The following is a 23,646-nucleotide window of genomic DNA, read 5'->3' as shown; positions in this document are numbered from 1 at the left end:
CATCTCACGGTGCGCATCCTTGGCAGAGCCTGTTCCCGAAAATGCAAACGTCCGGCTCCTTGTCCCACACGGAAGGTGGCAGCCCGGAAAGCTCTTGCTGGTCTTCACCTTCCCCGTGCAGCCTAGTCACAGGCACAACAGGTATTTGGATCTCTGCTTTCCCAAAGACGAAATCTCTCACGGTGCGCATCCTCGGCAGAGCCTGTTCCCGAAAAGGCAAACGTCCGGCTCCTTGTCCCACACGGAAGGTGGCAGCCCTGAAAGCTCTTGCTGGTCTTCACCTTCCCCGTGCAGCCTATTCACAGGTACAACTGCACTGGGAATCTCTGCTTTCCCAAAGACTCAATTTCTCACGGTGCGCATCCTCGGCAGAGCCTGTTCCCGAAAAGGCAAACGTCCGGCTCCTTGTCCCACACGGAAGGTGGCAGCCCTGAAAGCTGTTGCTGGTCTTCACCTTCCCCCTGCACCCTATTCACAGGCACAACAGGTATTTGGATCTCTGCTTTCCCAAAGACGCAATCTCTCACGGTGCGCATCCTCGGCAGAGCCTGTTCCCGAAAAGGCAAACGTCCGGCTCCTTGTCCCACACGGAAGGTGGCAGCCCGGAAAGCTGTTGCTGGTCTTCACCTTCCCCGTGCAGCCTAGTCACAGGCACAACTGACTTTGGGATCTGTGCTTGCCCAGAGAAGGAACATCTCACGGTGCGCATCCTCGGCAGAGCCTGTTCCCGAAAAGGCAAACGTCCGGCTCCTTGTCCCACACGGAAGGTGGCAGCCCTGAAAGCTGTTGCTGGTCTTCACCTTCCCCGTGCAGCCTATTCACAGGCACAACAGGTATTGCGATCTGTGCTTGCCCAGAGAAGGAACATCTCACGGTGCGCATCCTCGGCAGAGCCTGTTCCCGAAAAGGCAAACGTCCGGCTCCTTGTCCCACACGGAAGGTGGCAGCCCTGAAAGCTCTTGCTGGTCTTCACCTTCCCCCTGCAGCCTATTCACAGGCACAACCGCACTGGGAATCTCTGCTTTCCAAAAGACGCAATCTCTCATGGTGCGCATCCTCGGCAGAGCCTGTTCCCGAAAAGGCAAACGTCCGGCTCCTTGTCCCACACGGAAGGTGGCAGCCCTGAAAGCTCTTGCTGGTCTTCACCTTCCCCGTGCAGCCTATTCACAGGCACAACTGCACTGGGAATCTCTGCTTTCCCAAAGACTCAATTTCTCACGGTGCGCATCCTCGGCAGAGCCTGTTCCCGAAAAGGCAAACGTCCGGCTCCTTGTCCCACACGGAAGGTGGCAGCCCGGAAAGCTGTTGCTGGTCTTCACCTTCCCCGTGCAGCCTAGTCACAGGCACAACAGGTTTTGGGATCTGTGCTTGCCCAGAGAAGGAACATCTCACGGTGCGCATCCTCGGCAGAGCCTGTTCCCGAAAAGGCAAACGTCCGGCTCCTTGTCCCACACGGAAGGTGGCAGCCCTGAAAGCTGTTGCTGGTCTTCACCTTCCCCCTGCACCCTATTCACAGGCACAACAGGTATTTGGATCTCTGCTTTCCCAAAGACGCAATCTCTCACGGTGCGCATCCTCGGCAGAGCCTGTTCCCGAAAAGGCAAACGTCCAGCTCCTTGTCCCACACGGAAGGTGGCAGCCCTGAAAGCTGTTGCTGGTCTTCACCTTCCCCCTGCAGCCTATTCACAGGCTCAACCGTAGTGGGAATCTCTGCTTTCCCAAAGACGCAATCTCTCACGGTGCGCATCCTCGGCAGAGCCTGTTCCCGAAAAGGCAAACGTCCGGCTCCTTGTCCCACACGGAAGGTGGCAGCCCTGAAAGCTGTTGCTGGTCTTCACCTTTCCCGTGCAGCCTATTCACAGGCACAACAGGTTTTGGGATCTGTGCTTGCCCAGAGAAGGAACATCTCACGGTGCGCATCCTCGGCAGAGCCTGTTCCCGAAAAGGCAAACGTCCGGCTCCTTGTCCCACACGGAAGGTGGCAGCCCTGAAAGCTGTTGCTGGTCTTCACCTTCCCCCTGCAGCCTATTCACAGGCACAACTGACTTTGGGATCCCTGCTTGCCCAGAGAAGGAACATCTCACGGTGCGCATCCTCGGCAGAGCCTGTTCCCGAAAAGGCAAACGTCCGGCTCCTTGTCCCACACGGAAGGTGGCAGCCCTGAAAGCTGTTGCTGGTCTTCACCTTCCCCGTGCAGCCTAGTCACAGGCACAACTGACTTTGGGATCTGTGCTTGCCCAGAGAAGGAACATCTCACGGTGCGCATCCTCGGCAGAGCCTGTTCCCGAAAAGGCAAACGTCCGGCTCCTTGTCCCACACGGAAGGTGGCAGCCCTGAAAGCTGTTGCTGGTCTTCACCTTCCCCCTGCAGCCTATTCACAGGCACAACCGCACTGGGAATCTCTGCTTTCCAAAAGACGCAATCTCTCATGGTGCGCATCCTCGGCAGAGCCTGTTCCCGAAAAGGCAAACGTCCGGCTCCTTGTCCCACACGGAAGGTGGCAGCCCTGAAAGCTCTTGCTGGTCTTCACCTTCCCCCTGCACCCTATTCACAGGCACAACAGGTATTTGGATCTCTGCTTTCCCAAAGACGCAATCTCTCACGGTGCGCATCCTCGGCAGAGCCTGTTCCCGAAAAGGCAAACGTCCAGCTCCTTGTCCCACACGGAAGGTGGCAGCCCGGAAAGCTGTTGCTGGTCTTCACCTTCCCCGTGCAGCCTATTCACAGGCTCAACCGCAGTGGGAATCTCTGCTTTCCCAAAGACGCAATCTCTCACGGTGCGCATCCTCGGCAGAGCCTGTTCCCGAAAAGGCAAACGTCCGGCTCCTTGTCCCAACATGGAAGGTGGCAGCCCTGAAAGCTGTTGCTGGTCTTCACCTTTCCCGTGCAGCCTATTCACAGGCACAACAGGTTTTGGGATCTGTGCTTGCCCAGAGAAGGAACATCTCACGGTGCGCATCCTCGGCAGAGCCTGTTCCCGAAAACGCAAATATCCGGCTCCTTGTCCCACACGGAAGGTGGCAGCCCTGAAAGCTGTTGCTGGTCTTCACCTTCCCCCTGCAGCCTATTCACAGGCACAACAGGTTTTGGGATCTGTGCTTGCCCAGAGAAGGAACATCTCACGGTGCGCATCCTCGGCAGAGCCTGTTCCCGAAAAGGCAAACGTCCGGCTCCTTGTCCCACACGGAAGGTGGCAGCCCTGAAAGCTCTTGCTGGTCTTCACCTTTCCCGTGCAGCCTATTCACAGGCACAACAGGTTTTGGGATCTGTGCTTGCCCAGAGAAGGAACATCTCACGGTGCGCATCCTTGGCAGAGCCTGTTCCCGAAAAGGCAAACGTCCGGCTCCTTGTCCCACACGGAAGGTGGCAGCCCTGAAAGCTGTTGCTGGTCTTCACCTTCCCCGTGCAGCCTAGTCACAGGCACAAGCACACTGGGAATATCAGCTTTCCCAAAGATGCAATCTCTCACGGTGCGCATCCTCGGCAGAGCCTGTTCCCGAAAAGGCAAACGTCCGGCTCCTTGTCCCACACGGAATGTGGCAGCCCTGAAAGCTGTTGCTGGTCTTCGCCTTCCCCGCGCAGCCTATTCACAGGCACAACTGCACTGGGAATCCCTCCTTTCCTAAAGACGCAATCTCTCACGGTGCGCATCCTCGGCAGAGCCTGTTCCCGAAAAGGCAAACGTCCGGCTCCTTGTCCCACACGGAAGGTAGCAGCCCTGAAAGCTGTTGCTGGTCTTCACCTTCCCCGTGCAGCCTATTCACAGGCACAAGCACACTGGGAATATCTGCTTTCCCAAAGATGCAATCTCTCACGGTGCGCATCGTCGGCAGAGCCTGTTCCCAAAAAGGAAAACGTCCGGCCCCTTGTCCCACACGGAATGTGGCAGCCCTGAAAGCTGGTGCTGGTCTTCACCTTCCCCGGGCAGCCTAGTCACAGGCACAACAGGTTTTGGGATCTGTGCTTGCCCAACGACGGAATGTCTCACGGTGCGCATCCTCGGCAGAGCCTGTTCCCGAAAAGGCAAACATCCGGCTCCTTGTCCCACACAGAAGGTGGCAGCCCTGAAAGCTGGTGCTGGTCTTCACCTTCCCCGTGCAGCCTATTCACAGGCACAACAGGTTTTGGGATCTGTGTTTCCCAGAGAAGGAACATCTCACGGTGCGCATCCTTGGCAGAGCCTGTTCCCGAAAATGCAAACGTCCGGCTCCTTGTCCCACACGGAAGGTGGCAGCCCGGAAAGCTCTTGCTGGTCTTCACCTTCCCCGTGCAGCCTAGTCACAGGCACAACAGGTATTTGGATCTCTGCTTTCCCAAAGACGCAATCTCTCACGGTGCGCATCCTCGGCAGAGCCTGTTCCCGAAAAGGCAAACGTCCGGCTCCTTGTCCCACACGGAAGGTGGCAGCCCGGAAAGCTGTTGCTGGTCTTCACCTTCCCCGTGCAGCCTATTCACAGGTACAACTGCACTGGGAATCTCTGCTTTCCCAAAGACTCAATTTCTCACGGTGCGCATCCTCGGCAGAGCCTGTTCCCGAAAAGGCAAACGTCCGGCTCCTTGTCCCACACGGAAGGTGGCAGCCCTGAAAGCTGTTGCTGGTCTTCACCTTCCCCCTGCACCCTATTCACAGGCACAACAGGTATTTGGATCTCTGCTTTCCCAAAGACGCAATCTCTCACGGTGCGCATCCTCGGCAGAGCCTGTTCCCGAAAAGGCAAACGTCCGGCTCCTTGTCCCACACGGAAGGTGGCAGCCCTGAAAGCTGTTGCTGGTCTTCACCTTCCCCGTGCAGCCTATTCACAGGCTCAACCGCAGTGGGAATCTCTGCTTTTCCAAAGACGCAATCTCTCACGGTGCGCATCCTCGGCAGAGCCTGTTCCCGAAAAGGCAAACGTCCGGCTCCTTGTCCCAACATGGAAGGTGGCAGCCCTGAAAGCTGTTGCTGGTCTTCACCTTTCCCGTGCAGCCTATTCACAGGCACAACAGGTTTTGGGATCTGTGCTTGCCCAGAGAAGGAACATCTCACGGTGCGCATCGTCGGCAGAGCCTGTTCCCGAAAAGGCAAACGTCCGGCTCCTTGTCCCACACGGAAGGTGGCAGCCCTGAAAGCTGTTGCTGGTCTTCACCTTCCCCCTGCAGCCTATTCACAGGCACAACAGGTTTGGGGATCTCTGCTTGCCCAGAGAAGGAACATCTCACGGTGCGCATCCTCGGCAGAGCCTGTTCCCGAAAAGGCAAACGTCCGGCTCCTTGTCCCACACGGAAGGTGGCAGCCCGGAAAGCTGTTGCTGGTCTTCACCTTCCCCCTGCAGCCTATTCACAGGCACATCTGACTTTGGGATCTGTGCTTGCCCAGAGAAGGAACATCTCACGGTGCGCATCCTCGGCAGAGCCTGTTCCCGAAAAGGCAAACGTCCGGCTCCTTGTCCCACACGGAAGGTGGCAGCCCTGAAAGCTGGCGCTGGTCTTCACCTTCCCCGTGCAGCCTATTCACAGGCACAACCGCACTGGGAATTTCTGCTTTCCCAGAGACGCAATCTCTAACGATGCACATCCTCGGCAGAGCCTGTTCCCGATAAGACAAACGTCCGGCTCCTTGTCCCACACGGAAGGTGGCAGCCCTGAAAGCTGGTGCTGGTCTTCACCTTCCCCATGCAGCCTATTCAAAGGCGCAACAGGTATTGGGATCTGTGCTTGCCCAGAGAAGGAACATCTCACGGTGCGCATCCTCAGCAGAGCCTGTTCCCGAAAAGACAAACGTCCGGCTCCTTGTCCCACACAGAAGGTGGCAGCCCTGAAAGCTGTTGCTGGTCTTCACCTTCCCCGTGCAGCCTATTCACAGGCACAAGCACACTGGGAATATCTGCTTTCCCAAAGATGCAATCTCTCACGGTGCGCATCCTCGGCAGAGCCTGTTCCCGAACAGGCAAACGTCCGGCTCCTTGTCCCACACGGAAGGTGGCAGCCCTGAAAGCTCTTGCTGGTCTTCACCTTCCCCGCGCAGCCTATTCACAGGCACAACTGCACTGGGAATCCCTCCTTTCCCAAAGACGCAATCTCTCACGGTGCGCATCGTCGGCAGAGCCTGTTCCCGAAAAGGCAAACGTCCGGCTCCTTGTCCCACACGGAAGGTAGCAGCCCTGAAAGCTGTTGCTGGTCTTCACCTTCCCCGTGCAGCCTATTCACAGGCACAAGCACACTGGGAATATCTGCTTTCCCAAAGATGCAATCTCTCACGGTGCGCATCGTCGGCAGAGCCTGTTCCCAAAAAGGAAAACGTCCGGCCCCTTGTCCCACACGGAATGTGGCAGCCCTGAAAGCTGTTGCTGGTCTTCACCTTCCCCCTGCAGCCTATTCACAGGCACAACAGGTTTTGGGATCTGTGCTTTCCCAACGACGGAATGTCTCATGGTGCGCATCCTCGGCAGAGCCTGTTCCCGAAAAGGCAAACATCCGGCTCCTTGTCCCACACAGAAGGTGGCAGCCCTGAAAGCTGGTGCTGGTCTTCACCTTCCCCGTGCAGCCTATTCACAGGCACAACAGGTTTTGGGATCTGTGCTTCCCAGAGAAGGAACATCTCACGGTGCGCATCCTTGGCAGAGCCTGTTCCCGAAAATGCAAACGTCCGGCTCCTTGTCCCACACAGAAGGTGGCAGCCCTGAAAGCTCTTGCTGGTCTTCACCTTCCCCGTGCAGCGTAGTCACAGGCACAACAGGTATTTGGATCTCTGCTTTCCCAAAGACGCAATCTCTCACGGTGCGCATCCTCGGCAGAGCCTGTTCCCGAAAAGGCAAACGTCCGGCTCCTTGTCCCACACGGAAGGTGGCAGCCCGGAAAGCTGTTGCTGGTCTTCACCTTCCCCCTGCAGCCTATTCACAGGCACAACCGCACTGGGAATCTCTGCTTTCCAAAAGACGCAATCTCTCATGGTGCGCATCCTCGGCAGAGCCTGTTCCCAAAAAGGCAAACGTCCGGCTCCTTGTCCCACACGGAATGTGGCAGCCCTGAAAGCTGTTGCTGGTCTTCACCTTCCCCGTGCAGCCTATTTACAGGCACAACTGCACTGGGAATCTCTGCTTTCCCAAAGACGCAATCTCTCACGGTGCGCATCCTCGGCAGAGCCTGTTCCCGAAAAGGCAAACGTCCGGCTCCTTGTCCCACACGGAAGGTGGCAGCCCTGAAAGCTGTTGCTGGTCTTCTCCTTCCCCATGCAGCCTATTCAAAGGTGCAACAGGTATTGGGATCTGTGCTTGCCCAGAGAAGGGACATCTCACGGTGCGCATCCTCGGCAGAGCCTGTTCCCGAAAAGGCAAACGTCCGGCTCCTTGTCCCACACGGAAGGTGGCAGCCCGGAAAGCTGTTGCTGGTCTTCACCTTCCCCCTGCAGCCTATTCACAGGCACAACCGCACTGGGAATCTCTGCTTTCCCAAAGGCGCAATCTCTCACGGTGCGCATCCTCGGCAGAGCCTGTTCCCGAAAAGGCAAACGTCCGGCTCCTTGTCCCAACATGGAAGGTGGCAGCCCTGAAAGCTGTTGCTGGTCTTCACCTTTCCCGTGCAGCCTATTCACAGGCACAACAGGTTTTGGGATCTGTGCTTGCCCAGAGAAGGAACATCTCACGGTGCGCATCCTCGGCAGAGCCTGTTCCCGAAAAGGCAAACGTCCGGCTCCTTGTCCCACACGGAAGGTGGCAGCCCTGAAAGCTGTTGCTGGTCTTCACCTTCCCCCTGCAGCCTATTCACAGGCACAACAGGTTTTGGGATCTGTGCTTTCCCAAAGACGCAATCTCTCACGGTGCGCATCCTCGGCAGAGCCTGTTCCCGAAAAGGCAAACGTCCGGCTCCTTGTCCCACACGGAAGGTGGCAGCCCTGAAAGCTCTTGCTGGTCTTCACCTTCCCCGTGCAGCCTATTCACAGGCACAACTGCACTGGGAATCTCTGCTTTCCCAAAGACGCAATCTCTCACGGTGCGCATCCTCGGCAGAGCCTGTTCCCGAAAAGGCAAACGTCCGGCTCCTTGTCCCACACGGAAGGTGGCAGCCCTGAAAGCTGTTGCTGGTCTTCACCTTCCCCGTGCAGCCTAGTCACAGGCACAACAGGTTTTGGGATCTGTGCTTGCCCAGAGAAGGAACATCTCACGGTGCACATCCTCGGCAGAGCCTGTTCCCGAAAAGGCAAACGTCCGGCTCCTTGTCCCACACGGAAGGTGGCAGCCCTGAAAGCTGTTGCTGGTCTTCACCTTCCCCCTGCAGCCTATTCACAGGCACAACAGGTTTGGGGATCTCTGCTTGCCCAAAGACGCAATCTCTCACGGTGCGCATCCTCGGCAGAGCCTGTTCCCGAAAAGGCAAACGTCCGGCTCCTTGTCCCACACGGAAGGTGGCAGCCCTGAAAGCTGTTGCTGGTCTTCACCTTCCCCCTGCAGCCTATTCACAGGTACAACTGACTTTGGGATCTCTGCTTGCCCAGAGAAGGAACATCTCACGGTGCGCATCCTCGGCAGAGCCTGTTCCCGAAAAGGCAAACGTCCGGCTCCTTGTCCCACACGGAAGGTGGCAGCCCTGAAAGCTCTTGCTGGTCTTCACCTTCCCCGTGCAGCCTAGTCACAGGCACAACAGGTATTGGGATCTGTGCTTGCCCAGAGAAGGAACATCTCACGGTGCGCATCCTCGGCAGAGCCTGTTCCCGAAAAGGCAAACGTCCGGCTCCTTGTCCCACACGGAAGGTGGCAGCCCTGAAAGCTCTTGCTGGTCTTCACCTTCCCCGTGCAGCCTATTCACAGGCACAAGCACACTGGGAATATCTGGTTTCCCAAAGATGCAATCTCTCACGGTGCGCATCCTCGGCAGAGCCTGTTCCCGAAAAGGCAAACGTCCGGCTCCGTGTCCCACACGGAATGTGGCAGCCCTGAAAGCTGTTGCTGGTCTTCACCTTCCCCGCGCAGCCTATTCACAGGCACAACAGGTATTTGGATCTCTGCTTTCCCAAAGACGCAATCTCTCACGGTGCGCATCCTCGGCAGAGCCTGTTCCCGAAAAGGCAAACGTCCGGCTCCTTGTCCCACAAGGAAGGTGGCAGACCTGAAAGCTCTTGCTGGTCTTCACCTTCCCCGTGCAGCCTAGTCACAGGCACAACAGGTATTTGGATCTCTGCTTTCCCAAAGACGCAATGTCTCACGGTGCGCATCCTCGGCAGAGCCTGTTCCCGAAAAGGCAAACGTCCGGCTCCTTGTCCCACACGGAAGGTGGCAGCCCTGAAAGCTGTTGCTGGTCTTCACCTTCCCCCTGCAGCCTATTCACAGGCACAACCGCACTGGGAATCTCTGCTTTCCAAAAGACGCAATCTCTCATGGTGCGCATCCTCGGCAGAGCCTGTTCCCGAAAAGGCAAACGTCCGGCTCCTTGTCCCACACGGAAGGTGGCAGCCCTGAAAGCTCTTGCTGGTCTTCACCTTCCCCGTGCAGCCTATTCACAGGCACAACTGCACTGGGAATCTCTGCTTTCCCAAAGACGCAATCTCTCACGGTGCGCATCCTCGGCAGAGCCTGTTCCCGAAAAGGCAAACGTCCGGCTCCTTGTCCCACACGGAAGGTGGCAGCCCTGAAAGCTGTTGCTGGTCTTCACCTTCCCCGTGCAGCCTAGTCACAGGCACAACAGGTTTTGGGATCTGTGCTTGCCCAGAGAAGGAACATCTCACGGTGCGCATCCTCGGCAGAGCCTGTTCCCGAAAAGGCAAACGTCCGGCTCCTTGTCCCACACGGAAGGTGGCAGCCCTGAAAGCTGTTGCTGGTCTTCACCTTCCCCGTGCAGCCTATTCACAGGCTCAACCGCAGTGGGAATCTCTGCTTTCCCAAAGGCGCAATCTCTCACGGTGCGCATCCTCGGCAGAGCCTGTTCCCGAAAAGGCAAACGTCCGGCTCCTTGTCCCAACATGGAAGGTGGCAGCCCTGAAAGCTGTTGCTGGTCTTCACCTTTCCCGTGCAGCCTATTCACAGGCACAACAGGTTTGGGGATCTGTGCTTGCCCAGAGAAGGAACATCTCACGGTGCACATCGTTGGCAGAGCCTGTTCCCGAAAAGGCAAACGTCCGGCTCCTTGTCCCACACGGAAGGTGGCAGCCCTGAAAGCTGTTGCTGGTCTTCACCTTCCCCCTGCAGCCTATTCACAGGCACAACAGGTTTGGGGATCTCTGCTTGCCCAGAGAAGGAACATCTCACGGTGCGCATCCTCGGCAGAGCCTGTTCCCGAAAAGGCAAACGTCCGGCTCCTTGTCCCACACGGAAGGTGGCAGCCCTGAAAGCTGTTGCTGGTCTTCACCTTCCCCCTGCAGCCTATTCACAGGCACAACAGGTTTGGGGATCTCTGCTTGCCCAAAGACGCAATCTCTCACGGTGCGCATCCTCGGCAGAGCCTGTTCCCGAAAAGGCAAACGTCCGGCTCCTTGTCCCACACGGAAGGTGGCAGCCCTGAAAGCTGTTGCTGGTCTTCACCTTCCCCCTGCAGCCTATTCACAGGTACAACTGACTTTGGGATCTCTGCTTGCCCAGAGAAGGAACATCTCACGGTGCGCATCCTCGGCAGAGCCTGTTCCCGAAAAGGCAAACGTCCGGCTCCTTGTCCCACACGGAAGGTGGCAGCCCTGAAAGCTGGTGCTGGTCTTCACCTTCCCCGTGCAGCCTATTCACAGGCACAACAGGTATTGGGATCTGTGCTTGCCCAGAGAAGGAACATCTCACGGTGCGCATCCTCGGCAGAGTCTGTTCCCGAAAAGGCAAACGTCCGGCTCCTTGTCCCACACGGAAGGTGGCAGCCCTGAAAGCTGTTGCTGGTCTTCACCTTCCCCGTGCAGCCTATTCACAGGCTCAACCGCACTGGGAATTTCTGCTTTCCCAGAGAAGCAATCTCTCACGGTGCGCATCCTCGGCAGAGCCTGTTCCCGAAAAGACAAACGTCCGGCTCCTTGTCCCACACGGAAGGTGGCAGCCCTGAAAGCTGGTGCTGGTCTTCACCTTCCCCATGCAGCCTATTCAAAGGTGCAACAGGTATTGGGATCTGTGCTTGCCCAGAGAAGGAACATCTCACGGTGCGCATCCTCAGCAGAGCCTGTTCCCGAAAAGACAAACGTCCGGCTCCTTGTCCCACACGGAAGGTGGCAGCCCTGAAAGCTGTTGCTGGTCTTCACCTTCCCCCTGCAGCCTATTCACAGGTACAACTGACTTTGGGATCTCTGCTTGCCCAGAGAAGGAACATCTCACGGTGCGCATCGTCGGCAGATCCTTTTCCCGAAAAGGCAAACGTCCGGCTCCTTGTCCCACACGGAAGGTGGCAGCCCTGAAAGCTCTTGCTGGTCTTCACCTTCCCCGTGCAGCCTAGTCACAGGCACAACTGACTTTGGGATCTGTGCTTGCCCAGAGAAGGAACATCTCACGGTGCGCATCCTCGGCAGAGCCTGTTCCCGAAAAGGCAAACGTCCGGCTCCTTGTCCCACACGGAAGGTGGCAGCCCTGAAAGCTGGTGCTGGTCTTCACCTTCCCCGTGCAGCCTATTCACAGGCACAACAGGTATTGGGATCTGTGCTTGCCCAGAGAAGGAACATCTCACGGTGCGCATCCTCGGCAGAGCCTGTTCCCGAAAAGGCAAACGTCCGGCTCCTTGTCCCACACGGAAGGTGGCAGCCCTGAAAGCTGTTGCTGGTCTTCACCTTCCCCGTGCAGCCTATTCACAGGCACAAGCACACTGGGAATATCTGCTTTCCCAAAGATGCAATCTCTCACGGTGCGCATCCTCGGCAGAGCCTGTTCCCGAAAAGGCAAACGTCCGGCTCCTTGTCCCACACGGAATGTGGCAGCCCGGAAAGCTGTTGCTGGTCTTCACCTTCCCCGCGCAGCCTATTCACAGGCACAACTGCACTGGGAATCCCTCCTTTCCCAAAGACGCAATCTCTCACGGTGCGCATCCTCGGCAGAGCCTGTTCCCAAAAAGACAAACGTCCGGCTCCTTGTCCCACACGGAAGGTGGCAGCCCTGAAAGCTGTTGCTGGTCTTCACCTTCCCCCTGCAGCCTATTCACAGGCACAAGCACACTGGGAATATCTGCTTTCCCAAAGATGCAAACTCTCACGGTGCGCATCCTCGGCAGAGCCTGTTCCCAAAAAGGAAAACGTCCGGCCCCTTGTCCCACACGGAATGTGGCAGCCCTGAAAGCTGGTGCTGGTCTTCACCTTCCCCACGCAGCCTATTCACAGGCACAACAGGTTTTGGGATCTGTGCTTTCCCAACGACGGAATGTCTCACGGTGCGCATCCTCGGCAGAGCCTGTTCCCGAAAAGGCAAACGTCCGGCTCCTTGTCCCACACGGAAGGTGGCAGCCCTGAAAGCTCTTGCTGGTCTTCACCTTCCCCGTGCAGCCTATTCACAGGCACAACTGCACTGGGAATCTCTGCTTGCCCAGAGAAGGAACATCTCACGGTGCGCATCCTCGGCAGAGCCTGTTCCCGAAAAGGCAAACGTCCGGCTCCTTGTCCCACACGGAAGGTGGCAGCCCTGAAAGCTCTTGCTGGTCTTCACCTTCCCCCTGCAGCCTATTCACAGGCACATCTGACTTTGGGATCTGTGCTTGCCCAGAGAAGGAACATCTCACGGTGCGCATCCTCGGCAGAGCCTGTTCCCGAAAAGGCAAACGTCCGGCTCCTTGTCCCACACGGAAGGTGGCAGCCCGGAAAGCTCTTGCTGGTCTTCACCTTCCCCCTGCACCCTATTCACAGGCACAACCGCACTGGGAATTTCTGCTTTCCCAGAGACGCAATCTCTAACGATGCACATCCTCGGCAGAGCCTGTTCCCGAAAAGACAAACGTCCGGCTCCTTGTCCCACACGGAAGGTGGCAGCCCTGAAAGCTGGTGCTGGTCTTCACCTTCCCCATGCAGCCTATTCAAAGGCGCAACAGGTATTGGGATCTGTGCTTGCCCAGAGAAGGAACATCTCACGGTGCGCATCCTCGGCAGAGCCTGTTCCCGAAAAGGCAAACGTCCGGCTCCTTGTCCCACACAGAAGGTGGCAGCCCTGAAAGCTGTTGCTGGTCTTCACCTTCCCCGTGCAGCCTATTCACAGGCACAAGCACACTGGGAATATCTGCTTTCCCAAAGATGCAATCTCTCACGGTGCGCATCCTCGGCAGAGCCTGTTCCCGAACAGGCAAACGTCCAGCTCCTTGTCCCACACGGAAGGTGGCAGCCCTGAAAGCTGTTGCTGGTCTTCACCTTCCCCGCGCAGCCTATTCACAGGCACAACTGCACTGGGAATCCCTCCTTTCCCAAAGACGCAATCTCTCACGGTGCGCATCCTCGGCAGAGCCTGTTCCCGAAAAGGCAAACGTCCGGCTCCTTGTCCCACACGGAAGGTAGCAGCCCTGAAAGCTGTTGCTGGTCTTCACGTTCCCCGTGCAGCGTATTCACAGGCACAAGCACACTGGGAATATCTGCTTTCCCAAAGATGCAATCTCTCACGGTGCGCATCGTCGGCAGAGCCTGTTCCCAAAAAGGAAAACGTCCGGCCCCTTGTCCCACACGGAATGTGGCAGCCCTGAAAGCTGGTGCTGGTCTTCACCTTCCCCCTGCAGCCTATTCACAGGCACAACAGGTTTTGGGATCTGTGCTTTCCCAACGACGGAATGTCTCACGGTGCGCATCCTCGGCAGAGCCTGTTCCCGAAAACGCAAACATCCGGCTCCTTGTCCCACACAGAAGGTGGCAGCCCTGAAAGCTGGTGCTGGTCTTCACCTTCCCCGTGCAGCCTATTCACAGGCACAACAGGTTTTGGGATCTGTGCTTCCCAGAGAAGGAACATCTCACGGTGCGCATCCTTGGCAGAGCCTGTTCCCGAAAATGTAAACGTCCGGCTCCTTGTCCCACACGGAAGGTGGCAGCCCTGAAAGCTCTTGCTGGTCTTCACCTTCCCCGTGCAGCCTAGTCACAGGCACAACAGGTATTTGGATCTCTGCTTTCCCAAAGACGCAATCTCTCACGGTGCGCATCCTCGGCAGAGCCTGTTCCCGAAAAGGCAAACGTCCGGCTCCTTGTCCCACACGGAAGGTGGCAGCCCTGAAAGCTCTTGCTGGTCTTCACCTTCCCCCTGCAGCCTATTCACAGGCACAACCGCACTGGGAATCTCTGCTTTCCCAAAGACGCAATCTCTCATGGTGCGCATCCTCGGCAGAGCCTGTTCCCGAAAAGGCAAACGTCCGGCTCCTTGTCCCACACGGAAGGTGGCAGCCCTGAAAGCTCTTGCTGGTCTTCACCTTCCCCGTGCAGCCTATTCACAGGCACAACTGCTCTGGGAATCTCTGCTTTCCCAAAGACTCAATTTCTCACTGTGCGCATCCTCGGCAGAGCCTGTTCCCGAAAAGGCAAACGTCCGGCTCCTTGTCCCACACGGAAGGTGGCAGCCCTGAAAGCTCTTGCTGGTCTTCACCTTCCCCCTGCAGCCTATTCACAGGCACAACAGGTTTGGGGATCTATGCTTGCCCAGAGAAGGAACATCTCACGGTGCGCATCCTCGGCAGAGCCTGTTCCCGAAAAGGCAAACGTCCGGCTCCTTGTCCCACACGGAATGTGGCAGCCCTGAAAGCTGTTGCTGGTCTTCACCTTCCCCGCGCAGCCTATTCACAGGCACAACTGCACTGGGAATCCCTCCTTTCCCAAAGACGCAATCTCTCACGGTGCGCATCCTCGGCAGAGCCTGTTCCCAAAAAGACAAACGTCCGGCTCCTTGTCCCACACGGAAGGTGGCAGCCCTGAAAGCTGTTGCTGGTCTTCACCTTCCCCATGCAGCCTATTCAAAGGTGCAACAGGTATTGGGATCTGTGCTTGCCCAGAGAAGGAACATCTCACGGTGCGCATCCTCGGCAGAGCCTGTTCCCGAAAAGGCAAACGTCCGGCTCCTTGTCCCACACGGAAGGTGGCAGCCCTGAAAGCTCTTGCTGGTCTTCACCTTCCCCGTGCAGCCTATTCACAGGCTCAACCGCAGTGGGAATCTCTGCTTTCCCAAAGACGCAATCTCTCACGGTGCGCATCCTCGGCAGAGCCTGTTCCCGAAAAGGCAAACGTCCGGCTCCTTGTCCCACACGGAAGGTGGCAGCCCTGAAAGCTGTTGCTGGTCTTCACCTTCCCCCTGCAGCCTATTCACAGGCACCACCGCACTGGGAATCTCTGCTTTCCCAAAGACGCAATCCCTCACGTTGCACATCCTCGGCAGAGCCTGTTCCCGAAAAGGCAAACGTCCGGCTCCTTGTCCCACACGGAAGGTGGCAGCCCTGAAAGCTGTTGCTGGTCTTCACCTTCCCTGTGCAGCCTATTCACAGGCACAACAGGTTTTGGTATCTGTGCTTGCCCAGAGAAGGAACATCTCACGGTGCGCATCTTCGGCAGATCCTGTTCCTGAAAAGGCAAACGTCCGGCTCCTTGTCCCACACGGAAGGTGGCAGCCCTGAAAGCTTTTGCTGGTCTTCACCTTCCCCGTGCAGCCTAGTCACAGGCACAACAGGTTTGGGGATCTGTGCTTGCCCAGAGAAGGAACATCTCACGGTGCGCATCCTCGGCAGAGCCTGTTCCCGAAAAGGCAAACGTCCGGCTCCTTGTCCCACACGGAAGGTGGCAGCCCTGAAAGCTGTTGCTGGTCTTCACCTTCCCCGTGCAGCCTATTCACAGGCAGAACAGGTTTTGGGATCTGTGCTTGCCCAGAGAAGGAACATCTCACGGTGCGCATCCTCGGCAGAGCCTGTTCCCGAAAAGGCAAACGTCCGGCTCCTTGTCCCACAAGGAAGGTGGCAGCCCGGAAAGCCGTTGCTGGTCTTCACCTTCCCCGTGCAGCCTATTCACAGGCACAACAGGTTTTGGGATCTGTGCTTGCCCAGAGAAGGAACATCTCACGGTGCGCATCCTCGGCAGAGCCTGTTCCCAAAACGGCAAACGTCCGGCTCCTTGTCCCACACGGAAGGTGGCAGCCTGAAAGCTGTTGCTGGTCTTCACCTTCCCCCTGCAGCCTATTCACAGGCACAACAGGTATTTGGATCTGTGCTTTCCCAGAGACGCAATCTCTCACGGTGCGCATCCTCGGCAGAGCCTGTTCCCGAAAAGGCAAACGTCCAGCTCCTTGTCCCACACGGAAGGTGGCAGCCCGGAAAGCTCTTGCTGGTCTTCACCTTCCCCCTGCAGCCTATTCACAGGCACAACAGGTTTTGGGATCTGTGCTTGCCCAGAGAAGGAACATCTCACGGTGCGCATCCTCGGCAGAGCCTGTTCCCGAAAAGGCAAACGTCCGGCTCCTTGTCCCACACGGAAGGTGGCAGCCCTGAAAGCTGTTGCTGGTCTTCACCTTCCCCCTGCAGCCTATTCACAGGCACAACAGGTTTTGGGATCTGTGCTTTCCCAAAGACGCAATCTCTCACGGTGCGCATCCTCGGCAGAGCCTGTTCCCGAAAAGGCAAACGTCCGGCTCCTTGTCCCACACGGAAGGTGGCAGCCCTGAAAGCTGTTGCTGGTCTTCACCTTCCCCCTGCAGCCTATTCACAGGCACAACTGACTTTGGGATCTCTGCTTGCCCAGAGAAGGAACATCTCACGGTGCGCATCCTCGGCAGAGCCTGTTCCCGAAAAGGCAAACGTCCGGCTCCTTGTCCCACACGGAAGGTGGCAGCCCTGACAGCTGTTGCTGGCCTTCACCTTCCCCCTGCAGCCTATTCACAGGCACAACCGCACTGGGAATCTCTGCTTTCCAAAAGACGCAATCTCTCATTGTACTCATCCACAGCAGAGCCTGTTCCCGAAAAGGCAAACGTCCGGCTCCTTGTCCCACACGGAAGGTGGCAGCCCGGAAAGCTCTTGCTGGTCTTCACCTTCCCCCTGCAGCCTAGTCACAGGCACAACAGGTTTTGGGATCTGTGCTTGCCCAGAGAAGGAACATCTCACGGTGCGCATCCTCGGCAGAGCCTGTTCCCGAAAAGGCAAACGTCCGGCTCCTTGTCCCACACGGAAGATGGCAGCCCTGAAAGCTGTTGCTGGTCTTCACCTTCCCCCTGCAGCCTATTCACAGGCACAACAGGTTTTGGGATCTGTGCTTTCCCAAAGACGCAATCTCTCACGGTGCGCATCCTCGGCAGAGCCTGTTCCCGAAAAGGCAAACGTCCGGCTCCTTGTCCCACACGGAAGGTGGCAGCCCTGAAAGCTGTTGCTGGTCTTCACCTTCCCCCTGCAGCCTATTCACAGGCACAACTGACTTTGGGATCTCTGCTTGCCCAGAGAAGGAACATCTCACGGTGCGCATCCTCGGCAGAGCCTGTTCCCGAAAAGGCAAACGTCCGGCTCCTTGTCCCACATGGAAGGTGGCAGCCCTGAAAGCTCTTGCTGGTCTTCACCTTCACATGCAGCCTATTCACAGGCACAACTGCACTGGGAATCTCTGCTTTCCCAAAGACTCAATTTCTCACGGTGCGCATCCTCGGCAGAGCCTGTTCCCGAAAAGGCAAACGTCCGGCTCCTTGTCCCACACGGAAGGTGGCAGCCCGGAAAGCTCTTGCTGGTCTTCACCTTCCCCCTGCAGCCTATTCACAGGCACAACAGGTATTTGGATCTGTGCTTGCCCAGAGAAGGAATATCTCACGGTGCGCATCCTCGGCAGAGCCTGTTCCCGAAAAGGCAAACGTCCGGCTCCTTGTCCCACACGGAAGGTGGCAGCCCTGAAAGCTCTTGCTGGTCTTCACCTTCCCCGTGCAGCCTATTCACAGGCTCAACCGCAGTGGGAATCTCTGCTTTCCCAAAGACGCAATCTCTCACGGTGCGCATCCTCGGCAGAGCCTGTTCCCGAAAAGGCAAACGTCCGGCTCCTTGTCCCACACGGAAGGTGGCAGCCCTGAAAGCTGTTGCTGGTCTTCACCTTCCCCCTGCAGCCTATTCACAGGCACCACCGCACTGGGAATCTCTGCTTTCCCAAAGACGCAATCTCTCATGGTGCGCATCCTCGGCAGAGCCTGTTCCCGAAAAGGCAAACGTCCGGCTCCTTGTCCCACACGGAAGGTGGCAGCCCTGAAAGCTGTTGCTGGTCTTCACCTTCCCCGTGCAGCCTAGTCACAGGCACAACAGGTTTTGGTATCTGTGCTTGCCCAGAGAAGGAACATCTCACGGTGCGCATCTTCGGCAGAGCCTGTTCCCGAAAAGGCAAACGTCCGGCTCCTTGTCCCACACGGAAGGTGGCAGCCCTGAAAGCTTTTGCTGGTCTTCACCTTCCCCTTGCAGCCTAGTCACAGGCACAACAGGTTTGGGGATCTGTGCTTGCCCAGAGAAGGAACATCTCACGGTGCGCATCCTCGGCAGAGCCTGTTCCCGAAAAGGCAAACGTCCGGCTCCTTGTCCCACACGGAAGGTGGCAGCCCTGAAAGCTGTTGCTGGTCTTCACCTTCCCCGTGCAGCCTATTCACAGGCAGAACAGGTTTTGGGATCTGTGCTTGCCCAGAGAAGGAACATCTCACGGTGCGCATCCTCGGCAGAGCCTGTTCCCGAAAAGGCAAACGTCCGGCTCCTTGTCCCACAAGGAAGGTGGCAGCCCGGAAAGCCGTTGCTGGTCTTCACCTTCCCCGTGCAGCCTATTCACAGGCACAACAGGTTTTGGGATCTGTGCTTGCCCAGAGAAGGAACATCTCACGGTGCGCATCCTCGGCAGAGCCTGTTCCCAAAACGGCAAACGTCCGGCTCCTTGTCCCACACGGAAGGTGGCAGCCTGAAAGCTGTTGCTGGTCTTCACCTTCCCCCTGCAGCCTATTCACAGGCACAACAGGTATTTGGATCTCTGCTTTCCCAAAGACGCAATCTCTCACGGTGCGCATCCTCGGCAGAGCCTGTTCCCGAAAAGGCAAACGTCCAGCTCCTTGTCCCACACGGAAGGTGGCAGCCCTGACAGCTGTTGCTGGCCTTCACCTTCCCCCTGCAGCCTATTCACAGGCACAACCGCACTGGGAATCTCTGCTTTCCAAAAGACGCAATCTCTCACGGTGCGCATCCTCGGCAGAGCCTGTTCCCGAAAAGGCAAACGTCCGGCTCCTTGTCCCACACGGAAGGTGGCAGCCCGGAAAGCTCTTGCTGGTCTTCACCTTCCCCGTGCAGCCTATTCACAGGCACAACAGGTATTGGGATCTGTGCTTGCCCAGAGAAGGAACATCTCACGGTGCGCATCCTCGGCAGAGCCTGTTCCCGAAAAGGCAAACGTCCGGCTCCTTGTCCCACACGGAAGATGGCAGCCCTGAAAGCTGTTGCTGGTCTTCACCTTCCCCCTGCAGCCTATTCACAGGCACAACAGGTTTTGGGATCTGTGCTTTCCCAAAGACGCAATCTCTCACGGTGCGCATCCTCGGCAGAGCCTGTTCCCGAAAAGGCAAACGTCCGGCTCCTTGTCCCACACGGAAGGTGGCAGCCCTGAAAGCTGTTGCTGGACTTCACCTTCCCCCTGCACCCTATTCACAGGCACAACAGGTTTTGGGATCTGTGCTTGCCCAGAGAAGGAACATCTCACGGTGCGCATCCTCGGCAGAGCCTGTTCCCGAAAAGGCAAACGTCCGGCTCCTTGTCCCACACGGAAGGTGGCAGCCCTGAAAGCTGTTGCTGGCCTTCACCTTCCCCCTGCAGCCTATTCACAGGCACAACTGCACTGGGAATCTCTGCTTTCCCAAAGACTCAATTTCTCACGGTGCGCATCCTCGGCAGAGCCTGTTCCCGAAAAGGCAAACGTCCGGCTCCTTGTCCCACACGGAAGGTGGCAGCCCGGAAAGCTCTTGCTGGTCTTCACCTTCCCCGTGCAGCCTAGTCACAGGCACAACAGGTTTTGGGATCTGTGCTTGCCCAGAGAAGGAACATCTCACGGTGCGCATCCTCGGCAGAGCCTGTTCCCGAAAAGGCAAACGTCCGGCTCCTTGTCCCACACGGAAGATGGCAGCCCTGAAAGCTGTTGCTGGTCTTCACCTTCCCCCTGCAGCCTATTCACAGGCACAACAGGTTTTGGGATCTGTGCTTTCCCAACGACGGAATGTCTCACGGTGCGCATCCTCGGCAGAGCCTGTTCCCGAAAAGGCAAACGTCCGGCTCCTTGTCCCACACGGAAGGTGGCAGCCCTGAAAGCTGTTGCTGGTCTTCACCTTCCCCCTGCAGCCTATTCACAGGCACAACAGGTTTTGGGATCTGTGCTTGCCCAGAGAAGGAACATCTCACGGTGCGCATCCTCGGCAGAGCCTGTTCCCGAAAAGGCAAACGTCCGGCTCCTTGTCCCACATGGAAGGTGGCAGCCCTGAAAGCTCTTGCTGGTCTTCACCTTCACATGCAGCCTATTCACAGGCACAACTGACTTTGGGATCTGTGCTTGCCCAGAGAAGGAACATCTCACGGTGCGCATCCTCAGCAGAGCCTGTTCCCGAAAAGGCAAACGTCCGGCTCCTTGTCCCAACACGGAAGGTGTCAGCCCTGAAAGCTGTTGCTGGTCTTCACCTTTCCCGTGCAGCCTATTCACAGGCACAACAGGTTTTGGGATCTGTGCTTGCCCAGAGAAGGAACATCTCACGGTGCACATTCTCGGCAGAGCCTGTTCCCGAACAGGCAAACGTCCGGCTCCTTGTCCCACACAGAAGGTGGCAGCCCTGAAAGCTGTTGCTGGTCTTCTACCTTCCCCCTGCAGCCTATTCACAGGCACAACAGGTTTTGGGATCTGTGCTTGCCCAGAGAAGGAACATCTCACGGTGCGCATCCTCGGCAGAGCCTGTTCCCGAAAAGGCAAACGTCCGGCTCCTTGTCCCACACGGAAGGTGGCAGCCCTGAAAGCTGTTGCTGGTCTTCACCTTCCCCCTGCAGCCTAGTCACAGGCACAACTGACTTTGGGATCTGTGCTTGCCCAGAGAAGGAACATCTCACGGTGCGCATCCTCGGCAGAGCCTGTTCCCGAAAAGGCAAACGTCCGGCTCCTTGTCCCAACACGGAAGGTGTCAGCCCTGAAAGCTGTTGCTGGTCTTCACCTTTCCCGTGCAGCCTATTCACAGGCACAACAGGTTTTGGGATCTGTGCTTGCCCAGAGAAGGAACATCTCACGGTGCACATTCTCGGCAGAGCCTGTTCCCGAACAGGCAAACGTCCGGCTCCTTGTCCCACACAGAAGGTGGCAGCCCTGAAAGCTGTTGCTGGTCTTCTACCTTCCCCCTGCAGCCTATTCACAGGCACAACAGGTTTTGGGATCTGTGCTTGCCCAGAGAAGGAACATCTCATGGTGCGCATCCTCGGCAGAGCCTGTTCCCGAAAAGGCAAACGTCCGGCTCCTTGTCCCACACGGAAGGTGGCAGCCCTGAAAGCTGTTGCTGGTCTTCACCTTCCCCGTGCAGCCTAGTCACAGGCACAACTGACTTTGGGATCTGTGCTTGCCCAGAGAAGGAACATCTCACGGTGCGCATCCTCGGCAGAGCCTGTTCCCGAAAAGGCAAACGTCCGGCTCCTTGTCCCACACGGAAGGTGTCAGCCCTGAAAGCTGTTGCTGGTCTTCACCTTTCCCGTGCAGCCTATTCACAGGCACAACAGGTTTTGGGATCTGTGCTTGCCCAAAGACGCAATCTCTCACGGTGCGCATCCTAGGCAGAGCCTGTTCCCGAAAAGGCAAACGTCCGGCTCCTTGTCCCACATGGAAGGTGGCAGCCCTGAAAGCTGTTGCTGGTCTTCACCTTCCCCCTGCAGCCTATTCACAGGCACCACCGCACTGGGAATCTCTGCTTGCCCAAAGACGCAATCTCTCACGGTGCGCATCCTCGGCAGAGCCTGTTCCCGAAAAGGCAAACGTCCAGCTCCTTGTCCCACACGGAAGGTGGCAGCCCTGAAAGCTGTTGCTGGTCTTCACCTTCCCCCTGCAGCCTGTTCACAGGCACCACCGCACTGGGAATCTCTGCATTCCCAAAGACGCAAACTCTCACGGTGCGCATCCTCGGCAGAGCCTGTTCCCGAAAAGGCAAACGTCCGGCTCCTTGTCCCACACGGAAGGTGGCAGCCCTGAAAGCTCTTGCTGGTCTTCACCTTCCCCGTGCAGCCTAGTCACAGGCACAACAGGTTTTGGGATCTGTTCTTGCCCAGAGAAGGAACATCTCATGGTGCGCATCTTCGGCAGAGCCTGTTCCCGAAAAGGCAAACGTCCGGCTCCTTGTCCCACACGGAAGGTGGCAGCCCTGAAAGCTGTTGCTGGTCTTCACCTTCCCCGTGCAGCCTATTCACAGGCACAACAGGTTTTGGGATCTGTGCTTGCCCAGAGAAGGAACATCTCACGGTGCGCATCCTCGGCAGAGCCTGTTCCCGAAAAGGCAAACGTCCGGCTCCTTGTCCCACACAGAAGGTAGCAGCCCTGAAAGCTGTTGCTGGTCTTCACCTTCCCCGTGCAGCCTATTCACAGGCAGAACAGGTTTTGGGATCTGTGCTTGCCCAAAGACGCAATCTCTCACGGTGCGCATCCTCGGCAGAGCCTGTTCCCGAAAAGGCAAACATCCGGCTCCTTGTCCCACACGGAAGGTGGCAGCCCTGAAAGCTGTTGCTGGTCTTCTCCTTCCCCCTGCGGCCTATTCACAGGCACAACAGGTTTTGGGATCTCTGCTTGCCCAGAGAAGGAACATCTCACGGTGCGCATCCTCGGCAGAGCCTGTTCCCGAAAAGGCAAACGTCCGGCTCCTTGTCCCACACGGAAGGTGGCAGCCCTGAAAGCTCTTGCTGGTCTTCACCTTCCCCCTGCAGCCTATTCACAGGCACAACAGGTATTTGGATCTGTGCTTGCCCAGAGAAGGAACATCTCACGGTGCGCATCCTCGGCAGAGCCTGTTCCCGAAAAGGCAAACGTCCGGCTCCTTGTCCCACACGGAAGGTGGCAGCCCTGAAAGCTGTTGCTGGTCTTCACCTTCCCCCTGCAGCCTATTCACAGGCACAACTGACTTTGGGATCTCTGCTTGCCCAGAGAAGGAACATCTCACGGTGCGCATCCTCGGCAGAGCCTGTTCCCGAAAAGGCAAACGTCCGGCTCCTTGTCCCACACGGAAGGTGGCAGCCCTGAAAGCTGTTGCTGGCCTTCACCTTCCCCCTGCAGCCTATTCACAGGCAGAACCGCACTGGGAATCTCTGCTTTCCAAAAGACGCAATCTCTCATTGTACTCATCCACAGCAGAGCCTGTTCCCGAAAAGGCAAACGTCCGGCTCCTTGTCCCACACGGAAGGTGGCAGCCCGGAAAGCTCTTGCTGGTCTTCACCTTCCCCGTGCAGCCTAGTCACAGGCACAACAGGTTTTGGGATCTGTGCTTGCCCAGAGAAGGAACATCTCACGGTGCGCATCCTCGGCAGAGCCTGTTCCCGAAAAGGCAAACGTCCGGCTCCTTGTCCCACACGGAAGATGGCAGCCCTGAAAGCTGTTGCTGGTCTTCACCTTCCCCCTGCAGCCTATTCACAGGCACAACAGGTTTTGGGATCTGTGCTTTCCCAAAGACGCAATCTCTCACGGTGCGCATCCTCGGCAGAGCCTGTTCCCGAAAAGGCAAACGTCCGGCTCCTTGTCCCACACGGAAGGTGGCAGCCCTGAAAGCTGTTGCTGGTCTTCACCTTCCCCCT

This window comes from Haliaeetus albicilla, chromosome 30, assembly GCF_947461875.1.
Source record: "Haliaeetus albicilla chromosome 30, bHalAlb1.1, whole genome shotgun sequence".
In the NCBI taxonomy this organism is placed as follows: Eukaryota; Metazoa; Chordata; class Aves; order Accipitriformes; family Accipitridae; genus Haliaeetus; species Haliaeetus albicilla.
Note: the sequence above shows the minus strand (reverse complement) of the source record.